This window comes from Barbus barbus (assembly GCF_936440315.1).
Source record: "Barbus barbus genome assembly, chromosome: 45".
NCBI lineage: Eukaryota > Metazoa > Chordata > Actinopteri > Cypriniformes > Cyprinidae > Barbus > Barbus barbus.
In genome coordinates, this window is record NC_136723.1 from 12,515,291 (window position 1) to 12,527,644 (window position 12,354).

Consider the following 12,354-nt stretch of genomic DNA (forward strand, 5'->3'; position numbering starts at 1 on the left):
TAAACAATTTCACTGCTTTCCAAAATGATGCCAATCACATTCCAACACCGAAGACTGATGGGTAATTAAGCCTAAGCACAGTGGATCCACAAGGTCAAACCACCACAATCTCACAGCTGCTTCGACTTCCACTAAATCAAACATGCAACGCAGAATGCAAGGAGGATAATTTACGAGGAAATGAAACCAGTCATAATCCCTCTGAATTAATACTGGTGTTAACATCTTTAAATATACTCAACCACTAGAGAATCCACACTCCCTTCCTTTGACTTTTAAAACAAGTGAGAACAAGCCGTTGGACTGACAGAAAGATGGCTGGTTATATAAGCAGTGGGGGAGAGATGCAGGATTATCGTTCCCCTGTTTCTGCTCAGAGACATGAGAGAGTTAGGGGTGATTATACTCACACAGTCTACTGAATAATACCCAGATTAGACACACTTACCAGGTCTCATCTCCACGCAAAACATCTGCCTTTGCCTCCAGACAGATACACACACACACACACACACACACACACGCACGCGCACTCTGGCACCATGGATGTTCAACACATCGCTTTGGAACAGATGCTGCTGGCATACGCCACAAGCTTATAACACCACGCGCCAGAAACGGAGACGTACCGACAACAGAGACATGTTTACAGAGTGCTCAGGTGTGCCAAATTTTCCCTTTTTGTCTTTTGCTGACACATGTAGCTATAGAAAATCTCCCCAGACTTTTTAAATGGGGAAATTGTTAGTTTTATGAGGGGATAATTGGGAAAAGTTTCTCCTACATTTCAGACGACAACAACAAAACTTGAGGAAACTTAAGACAAAGTCAATGTGAATATGCTTAAATTGGTATAGACTAATTACTTTATGATTGTTAGAGCAGGCTGAGCAGAAGGATTCAGAGATTAACTATTCAGTTGTTTCTCATTGGCTACCTCTGGCTGCATCCCTTAAAAAAAGTAACCATGGTGACAGTAACCATAGTAAAAGTGTAGTAACCATGTTTTTTTGGTGTATTGATTACCATAACCACAGTTTTAATACAAATACATGGTTAAGCTATGGTCAGTGTAGCAAAACCATGGTTAATTTGTGGTTACCAGGGTTTAACTGTAACCCTGGTTTTATTTGTGGTAAAACCTAATGTTCGTAATAATTTCCTCGTTCAAAATATGAATATTGGTTAAGTGAATTAAATTAAATATAGCATTTTATATTTAATATAACTCCGCTGAAATAAATACAATTAAGCCTACTTGTAAAAGATTGGTACATTTTATTTAAAAATTGTCGCATTCACTAACAGTGCACGAATTGGTAGGTAAAACGAAAATTTTACGTGAAATTAAGCAGAAAAGTTTAATTCGATGTTTTCCTGTGCGGAATTGTTTGTGAACCACACTCTCTCTCCTTCTCCTGTTAGCAGTTGACACAGTTGAATGATCCGTACAATGTTTTGTAAACCACACATTTATTTTACACCTTACTAAACTGACCAATAATGGAAGGTCAATTACACAATTGTATGGGAAAATATGGGAAGCTAAATTTAATTTGCCTCCCTTATTTTATAATAGTAGTTATAGAAGTTTTGGATATGTTGGAAATGTATTATTATTATTATTATTATTTTAGTGAGGCGTGTTGAAATAAAAAATTTACAGCCAATCAGCTTTCTGTATCACTTCCGTGTCATAAAGCATGCTAGATTGTGACATTTATCTAAACTATCACTGGAACCCAAATTACATGTAAACTATTGCGAGACACGGTTCTATAAACAAGTGCTTTTAACTTCAACACAGCATTTTTGTAACATGCAAAAATCACGAGTGCCATCAAACGTGTTTGCATAGAAAAGTTGCAGGGAAGTGTAATTAAAGAAAAAGGAAGGTCTAAATATATATATATATATATATATATATATATATATATATATATATATATATTTTTTTTTTAAGTGAACTTGTTTTCATTTGAGCACCGTGCTTTTAGAATGTTGTCATGTGCAAAATGGTACTTAAGGCACAAGACCCTAGCACAGTGGTCAAATCTGTCCATCTGGTGCATGTTTACTTTACATAGAAAAACAATAGAAAAGCCCCAAAACAATTGAAACTCCTGTGTATGCATTTAAAACAGTGGTAAAATTCTCTTTGGAAAAAAATTCTGTCTTTTTTTTTTTTTTTTTTTTATTATTAGTGTAAATGAGATCAGAGCACATGTTTTCTGCTCTTGGGTTTAAGTCCACTACAGATAGCAGTCTTCTCATTAAACTGATCTCCTGCAGTGATGGAGATCCATGTACCAGTGTGATTCGGCTTGAGAACACTGAGTCTATTCATCCCTGTTATCCAATGTATTTCCTCAGTCTCTAGGGGTTGTGCTTATAAACAACTGATGATTATACTGGGAAAAAAACATAGGTATTGCAGCCAACCCTTGGTGCTTATGCGATAAAACGCTTAATTAATACATTACAATGTGGAAAAAAGTCTCCAACAGAAGCTTGTGGTGAGTTAAAAGGCACAGCACTGTTGCAAAACAGCAGAAACTGTTGCTTCATAATATTTTACTCCTGCAAATTTCATATGTAAGAGCTGCCTTGTTTTCTCTATTTTAACAGCTTGTGAAGACTGAAACATAGAGCACAGTTCAGACACTTTTCCAGCTTCCCACATTTTCTTTGAATATATCATTGCCAAGCAGTGTCAGATCAAGTCTTTATGCTACTTTGTAGTGGGAATGAAGAAAAATACCCTGAGGATATTTTCAGCAGACCCGAGTGTCCATGGGTGAGAAGTCTTAGATCAATGCAGAGTAATTACACATGCTTCCGTCCAGTATTACTGAACTCAGTAGGGTTAGAGAGGGACAGAGGGAAATAATATTATTTTGCCGTGTCAGACTGTCATGCCTGTCAGTGATATTCTATACTGCTTAAATAACAGCTAAAAATTAAAAAAGTATGATTGAACCCAAAGGTGTCACAAATGGCAGCTGCTCGGCTGGTGCAGGACATCTGGGAGTGGAAAAGCTGGAGCTGCAAATTTGCTTCTGGAGCATTTGTCATTACTGATCACTGTAAAGGTAGCAAACAGAGAAAAGTATTACACTTTCAAGAGCCTTAAAAACATTTGTTACTGGTTGGTGCCAATAGCCTCGTGGTTAGTGCGTTGACATACAGTGCAACTGTGCTCACAGCGACCCGAGTTTGATTCCCGTCTCAAGGTCCTTTGCCGAACATACCCCCTTTCTCATCCCTGTGCTTTCCTATTGTCTCTCTCTACTGTCCTATCTATACTGCACTTTTACTGCTAAGATGGCAGCTATTGTGTGTTGCTCTCCAGTGTTTGTACTGTTTTTGTTTGTTTTTCCAGTTTTTTGTTTTTCAAATACAATCAGTTTTACCAGGGATGACCTGCTGAACATTCGGCAGAACACACCACAAAATCTTTTACCGGATTTAGATTTTTTGGACGTTTTGCTGGGCATTGTAGTTGGCGGAGCTGTAGCTCTGGTTAAACGATACAGGAGGCACAGGTGGGGGAAGCGAGTCGGCACGCTCGTGAAGCTTCGTCAGCGCGGATTTAGAATGCCGTTGCCTAGCATCCATCTGGCAAATCTCTGCTCTCTACCCAACAAAACGGATGAACTCCTTCTGCTCTGCCAGACAAACAAGGATTTTTCTAACTCTGCTGCCCTGTGTTTCACGGAAACCTGGCTAAATGGCGACATACCAGACACCACGATTCATCTGCCTAACTTCACGCTGATCAGAGCAGATCGCGACACGGAATCAACGGGGAAATCTCGCGGCGGCAGGTGTGCTTTTACATCAATGAGAGGTGGTGTACAGATGTAACTGTGTTAAAGAAGATGTGCTGTTCAGATCTAGAAACGCTCTTCATTAACTGCAAGCCGTTCTATTCGCCACAGGAGTTCTGCTCGTTCATTCTCGTGGGTGTCTACATTCCACCGCAAGCGCAGGTGAGCACAGCTTTACAGAAACTCACTGATTGTCATGATACGTGCAGAGAAATGAAGCGAGAACTCAAGTGCAGGGAAATGGTGGTTTAATTATAAAAGAAACAAAACCGAAACATAAATTACCCCGAGGGGGAAAACAGAGCATGGCAGAAACAAGAAACAAGAATCAGGAAACACACACGACTGACCGTACACAACATGTAACAACGTGGCCGAACAGAACTGCAAACACCAGGAACATAAATAGGGACACAAACGAGCAGGAACAGGTGAATTCACTAAACCAATAACGAGATAACAAGAGGGCGGAGTTAGACAATCAACCGGGGAACACATGGAACAATCACAACACAACCCATGTGCTCAGACAAGACAGTGACATCTGGTGGCCAACCAGGGCACACCCACAGAATACGTGACACTACCCCCCAACAAAGGAGCAGCTCCCAGATGCTCCACCTGCAACACTAAGAACACAAAAACATGAAAAATGAAAATACAAAATGTCAAGAAGGGAGGTGGGCAAGAGACAGATCAGGGGGAGGGATGGTGGGCCAGGCCCGTGCAGAGGCAGGGGGCCCGCAGACCAAGGCCGAGCAGGAGACCAGGGCGGATCCGGAGGGACGGACCAGGGGGTTTCCGGCCCAACAGGAACCCCAGCGCACGGCCAGGGTGGGGCCGGAGGGACAAGCCAGGCAGTGACTTTAAGAACGGCCTCTGTGGCCGTGACAGGGCAGACAGTCAGTTCAGAAACGGCCTCTGTGGCCGTGACAGGGCAGGCAGTGAACTCAGGAACGGCCTCTGTGGCCGTGACAGGGCAGACAGTCAGTTCAGAAACGGCCTCTGTGGCCGTGACAGGGCAGGCAGTGAACTCAGGAACGGCCTCTGTGGCCGTGACAGGGCAGACAGTCAGTTCAGAAACGGCCTCTGTGGCCGTGACAGGGCAGGCAGTGAGCTCAGGAACGGTCTCTGGCAGGGTAAGGAGCTCGAGTGGAGTCTGCAGGGCGAGAAGTTCGGGTAGAGCCGGCAAGGCGAGGAGCTCGGGTGGCGCCGGCAGGGCAAGGCGCTTGGGTGGCGCCGGCAGGGCGAGGAGCACGGGTGGCTCTGGCACGACCTCCTGGCCAGCAGTGAGCTCCTGGGTAGCCTCCTGGCCTTGTGGGACGGAGAAGGCCTTCCTCCGCCTCTTCCTCCGTCTCCGGGAGCGGGGCGCCGCTGCGGCATCCTCGGCCACCACTAGGGGATTGAGAGCGGGCACCACGGCCTCGGGAGCGCTGTGAGCGGGCACGGCCGCCTCGGGAGCGCTGTGAGCGGGCACGGCCGCCTCGGGAGCGCTGTGAGCGGGCACCGCCGCCTCGGGAGCGCTGTGAGCGGGCACCGCCGCCTCGGGAGCGCTGTGAGCGGGCACCGCCGCCTCGGGAGCGCTGTGAGCGGGCACGGCCGCCTCGGGAGCGCTGTGAGCGGGCACGGCCGCCTCGGGAGCGCTGTGAGCGGGCACCACGGCCTCGGGAGCGCTGTGAGCGGGCACGGCCGCCTCGGGAGCGCTGTGAGCGGGCACGGCCGCCTCGGGAGCGCTGTGAGCGGGCACGGCCGCCTCGGGAGCGCTGTGAGCGGGCACGGCCGCCTCGGGAGCGCTGTGAGCGGGCCCCGCCGCCTCGGGAGCGCTGTGAGCGGGCACGGCCGCCTCGGGAGCGCTGTGAGCGGGCACCGCCGCCTCGTGAGCGCTGTGAGCGGGCACCGCCGCCTCGTGAGCGCTGTGAGCGGGCACCGCCGCCTCGTGAGCGCTGTGAGCGGGCACCGCCGCCTCGGGAGCGCTGTGAGCGGGCACGGCCGCCTCGGGAGCGCTGTGAGCGGGCACGGCCGCCTCGGGAGCGCTGTGAGCGGGCACGGCCGCCTCGGGAGCGCTGTGAGCGGGCACGGCCGCCTCGGGAGCGCTGTGAGCGGGCACCGCCGCCTCGGGAGCGCTGTGAGCGGGCACCGCCGCCTCGGGAGCGCTGTGAGCGGGCACCGCCGCTTGGAGAAGCGTCAAAAACTCCACCAATTCCCCAAAAGTCAAGTGGTGTAACTCCCTCATCCACTCCTCATCGAGGGGCTCATCAAGGGCAAGGTTGAAGAAGTCCTTGAGAGCCACCTCGTTGTATCCCAAACCCTCTGCTGCCTCACAAAACGTCCAGGCAAACATCCTGACGTCAGTGCCCCTCTGACGGAGAGAGTGCAGCGTCCTGACCTGGAGGATCCGTAAAAAAGTGGGGTTCCTCACGTTAGGGGCTGGAGGATGGGAAGAATCCATTCCCCGCTGAGTTCTCTGAGGTCGGCCACGTTCTGTCATGATACGTGCAGAGAAATGAAGCGAGAACTCAAGTGCAGGGAAATGGTGGTTTAATTATAAAAGAAACAAAACCGAAACATAAATTACCCCGAGGGGGAAAACAGAGCATGGCAGAAACAAGAAACAAGAATCAGGAAACACACACGACTGACCGTACACAACATGTAACAACGTGGCCGAACAGAACTGCAAACACCAGGAACATAAATAGGGACACAAACGAGCAGGAACAGGTGAATTCACTAAACCAATAACGAGATAACAAGAGGGCGGAGTTAGACAATCAACCGGGGAACACATGGAACAATCACAACACAACCCATGTGCTCAGACAAGACAGTGACATCTGGTGGCCAACCAGGGCACACCCACAGAATACGTGACACTGATATGATCACAGAGAGTGAGCAACAACACCCGGACTCTGTTTTAATCATTCTCGGGGACTTTAATAAAGCAAATCTCTCCCGTGAACTGCCAAAATACAGACAGCATGTTACATGTCCCACCAGAGACAGTAATATACTCGATCACTGTTACACAACAGTAAAGGACGCATATCACTCTGTTCCACGAGCAGCTTTAGGACTCTCTGATCACTGTTTGGTTCATCTTATTCCGACCTACAGGCAGAAACTTAAATCTGCAAAGCCTGTATTAAGATCTGTTAAAAGATGGACTAATGAAACAGAGTGGGATCTACAAGCCTGTTTCTCTCTCACTGATTGGTCTGTTTTTGAAGCTGCTGCCATCGATCTGGACGAGCTCACAGAGACTAACATCTTATATCAGTTTCTGTGAGGATATGTGCATTCCTAACAGGACTCATCTAATCTACAACAATGACAAACCATGGTTCACTGCAAAACTCAGACAGCTCCGTCAGGCCAAAGAAGATGCTTACAGAAAGGTGGATAAAGTCTTGTACAAACAGGCCAAATACACACTGGAAAAGGCGATCAGAGTGGCAAAGAGGAATTATTCTGACAAGCTAAGGAAAAAAATATTTTCCAGTGATCCTGCTTCAGTGTGGAAAGGAATGAAGGATATCACCAGTTACAAGTCACCATCCCCCAGCACTCTGGAGAATCAACAACTGGCAGACGACTTGAACAAGTTTTATTGTCGTTTTGAAAAATCACCCCACACCCGCCCTGAACACCTCTCCACACAACCATTAACACCTCCAGCAACCCTCCTCTCCCCCACTCCTAAAATTCAGATCAGCGAAGAAGATGTGTGCCAGGTCTTCAGAAAGAACAAAAGAAGGAAAGACCAAAGAGCTGTCCAAGGATGTCAGGAACAAGACCTACACAAGGCTGGAATGGGCTGCAAGACCATCGTCAAGCAGCTTGGTGAGAAGGTGACAACAGTTGGTGCGATTATTTGCAAATGGAAGAAACACAAAATAACTATCAATCTCCCACGGTCTGGGGATCCATGCAAGATCTCACCTCGTAGAGTTTCAATGATCATGAGAATGGTGAGGAATCAGCCCAGATCTACACGGGAGGATCTTGTCAATGATCTCAAGGCAGCTGGGACCACTGACAATTGGGACCCAATTGGTAACACACTACACCGTGAAGGACTGAAATTCTGAAACTCCCCTTGCTCAAGAAAGCACATGTACAGGCCCATCTGAAGTTTGCCAATGATTCAGAGAAGAACTGGGTGAAAGTGTTGTGGCCAAATTAGACCAAATTCCAGCTTTTTTGGCATCAACTCAACTCACCGTGTTTGGAGGAGGAGGAATGCTGCCTATGACACCCAGAAGACCATCACCACTGTCAAACATGGAGGTGGAAACATTATGCTTTGAGGGTGTTTTTCTGCTAAAGGGACAGGACAACTACACTGCATGAAATGGACGATGGACGGGGGCCATGTACCATCAGGGCCAGGGCATTGAAGTATTCCAGCATGACAATGACCCAAAACACATGGCCAAGGCAACAAAGGAGTGGCTCAAAAAGAAGCATTACTTACTCAGATCGATCTTCTGGATGAACTCTTGCACTTATTCTGAGGTAAAGCCAGCCTTTACTCAGCGCGTCTTCTTCCAGAAACGAACAGCAGCAGAGATGAACAGAGTCTCGTGACTGTTTGTTGTTGGGCGTCTCCAAGCGCGCGCGCGCGCGTCACGTGGTGATTTACATGTGAACACGAGGGGGCGGGATCTCATTAGAAATAATGAGGTAGACTGGACAGACTGAACATGGTGTCGGTTTCATACTGATTACTTTATCACAGAACATTTGTTTTCGATAACACTTACTTCATTTGAAAGCAGACACTTCAGGCTTTCTATAGAGATAACTCTAATGTTTCTGTGTTGAGTATTTGCTGAGTTACACTTCATTTTAGTGACGCGTTACTATAAATATATCGCGGAGACGGAGAAGACAGAGAGCGCATCCTGTTGGTTTTCTTTTTTTTTCCAAAACCACAAAGTTTTGTTGTAATCGTGAGTGTACTCAAAAAAAAGTAGACACTTAACAGTTTCGATTGATGTATAACACTTATTTGTGTGACCAAAATCAACAGAGTATTTTTAGTGTCTTTTGCACTTATCTTAAAAAAACGAGTTGGTATCGCCGGCGATACAGCCGACCCCAGAGGGTTAAAGTCCTGGAGTGGTTTAGCCAATCTCCAGACCTTAATCCCATAGAAAATCTGTGGAGGGAGCTGAAGGTTCGAGTTGCCAAACGTCAGCCTCGAAACCTTAACGACCTGCAGTACTCTGACAAGAAAAAGTGCGTACGTCTGCTCAGACCCTGAAGTGACGCTAAGCAATTTTCCACGTCAAAGACAGTATTTACAAATATGAGCACTAGTGTGGATTTAAGCATACGCACACTCTAAGATTAAATCTGTGTGTACGCACACTTTATAAATGGGGCCCCTGGTATCTACCAGCAGGTTGTTTTGACTTGCATTGCCAGAAATCATAAATTCTGTGGACATCTTCAAAGTCCCCTTTAAGGAAAGTCACTTCATTTGGCGGCTATATTTGCAATACCTTCAGGAAGCTATTTTGGACATACAAGACCAACGATCTTCATGGGGAAATAACAAAGTCACAAAAACTGCTAGTCAAACTTACGTTTAAATAAACTATTTCAAATCAGTAACAAAATCTCATATTAACTGTGTATTTATGTTGGTCCAGCCAATGCGCATGTATAGTCCCAAGAGATTCTGACTTTCATAAGGCAGGACTTGTTCCGCCATGTTGCACGATACACTTTCTCCCATTCGTAGTAATATAAGTGAACCGTCTTGGTGTATACACAGACTTTGACGTCTCTATTAATTGGTGGCAAAGTTGATATGTGTCCCAATTATTCAATGTGAACACTTGATCTCATGAGAAAATTTAAGTATTTTCTGAGCTGACTGTTTTTTATGAATTCATGCAATTTGATTTGTACGAAAAGTAAGCATTAATGTCCACCCATAAACCCACTCATGAACCTAACCATCTGTGGGGAGTAAGCAGATCAAATTTGCCAGAAATTCGCTAAAACATAGTCACAAATTGCCATGACACTGTGTTGGCATCTTGTATTGCAATTTCAACTTCATTGTTTGATACCAGTTAATAACATCATTTAAAAAAAGCTACTTCACATAGTGTTTTGGGAAAAAAAATCAACTACATAATGCAATAATTTATTGCTATTTTCTGGCTTCTCAGTGTGTTTATTGTTCAATGGAATGGAGGGAAATCTTACTCCGTGATGACAAACACAACATGTTGTTGGGATCCTGTAGTGTTTCAACACTCGTTGCTGAGGCAGCTCTTGATAACCAATAAAGGGCTGTAGTGATGACTATTTTTGTAGGCCAATGCAGAAGTTAGCATCACCCTGGTTCACCTCAGGGACAAAAAGGTTGCAGAAAATGAGCTCTGTAAGCAAGTTTGATTTTTACATTTTGTTAATTCTGATAATCTTTTATGACATTTGAATACAATCGCTGACAACACTCTCAGTCTCTCTCTTTTTTTTTTTTTTTTTTACATTTTCCCTAAATGTTTCAGGTAGTTTTCAAAAGCACATTTATAAACATGACAAATCTTTAAAAGCAGACTAGTGAGTAGATTTGTTTACCTGTTCGGCAAGTCCCAGATAACCTCTTAGTCCCATTTAACCACTTGTAAGCAACCACCTATTACAAGACGAGTAAGTGCTTTAAAATCACACAATAGTTTGCTGCAGAATAAAACATGAAAACATCTTGAGCTTGTGTTAACTGCAGACCTTACATCAGGCATTTAAACAAAAAAAAACAAAATGACTTCTGGACAAAACAACCAGAAATGCTAAAATGCTAATTCATTTGCGGGTTTTGGACTGCAAAATAAGTCATCCCTGTAGCACTCTTGGGCAGGTGTGAATTATAGCCTTTTGTGTGTGAGGTCAGAACTGAGGTGGTGGGGATTAGTCTTGAAAATGTTGTGATTTTCATGATTCTTGTTATGACTATATGATTTTTAATCTTATGTGACAGTCTACTTCACAAGTATAATGTATTTATCAACTGCTCCTTAGCTGACTTCTTCACTTAAAAGTAAAATTATACTCTATGCTGTCTTCACAAGTCATCGAAATACAAAATGACTTCACAAGTAAAGGAGCACAAAAATAAATTGAGTACAAAAACGGCCTCAGGTTTTTTGTTGTAAAAATCATCTTAAATTGCTATGAATTATATACTCAGCTGAATATATGAGATATATGCTATTTTGACATGTTATTTTTTTTCATGTACCCTATTAATAAATACGTGTTTTACCCATTTATGCAATATTACGACCTGTTTGTGGGTCTTTCTTGTTTTAAAATCCTTTGTGCGGTTAAATTTTTTTAATTTGCACCTTGACCTCATGTGTTGTTGGCTATACTTTAATGCACATGCTTTTAAAGGTTTATTTCACTTTAAGAATAAAAATGTCATGATAATTTATTCACCCTCATGTCATCCAAGATGTTTATGTCTTTCTTTCTTCAGTCGAAAATAAATTAAAGTTTTTGAGAAAACATTGCAGATTTTTTTCTGCATATAGTGGACTTCAATGGGAGCCAATGGGTTGAAGGTCCAAATTTCAGTTTCAATGCAGCTTCAAATGGCTCTACAGCTACGCAATTCCAGCTGAGGAATAAGGGTCTTATCTAGCGAAATGATTGGTCGTTTTCCAAAAAAATTTAAAAATGAATAAAAATTAAAAATATTTTTTAACCAAAAATGCTCACCCTGCTCTAGCTCTGTGATTACATAATCATGTTGGAAAGGTCACGTGTGGTTTGTTCTTCTTCTGTGCACTCCCAGCTGAAAAAGGTAAGGTCTCCTGAAAATGCGTATTAATAGCACTATTTTTGTGTGTGTGTGTGTTTTACCTGTTATTAATACGCATACTCTAAAAAATACTGGGTTAAATACAACCCAGTGCCGGGTAAATATTGGACAGAACACATGCTGGGTTGTTTTCAACCAACAGTTGGGTTAAATGTTTAACCCAAGCTTCTGGGCAGTAACCCAACCACTGGGTCTAAACAACCCAATCGATGGGTTCGTCCATATTTTACCCAGCGCTGGGTTGTATTTAACCCAACATTTTTTAGAGTGCAGAAACTGACTTTGGCGTGCATACAGCATAATACGCAGTTTTTTGTGTGCAGATGATACGCACTTTGTTGGCGTGCATATAATACCCCACACTCCTAAACCTACCAATTGCGTATCATATGCACACCAAAGTCCATTCTTTGCATATAAATAGTACGCAAACAGAAAATCATGCCATAAATGCACATTCATGAGATCGGGTTAGAAAAACTCATCTCTCAAAATTTAATTTTCTCCTCCAACTTCAAAATCGCCCCACATCATTGTTTAACCTTTTTTCTTTTTTTTTTTTTGTAAAGGCCGTTTGACTTTCTTTGCACGTTCGCTTTGTAAACATTGGGTCGGTACTTCTGGTTAAAGTATAACCTATACATTTTTATTTATTTTAGAACATTGCTGATCGTT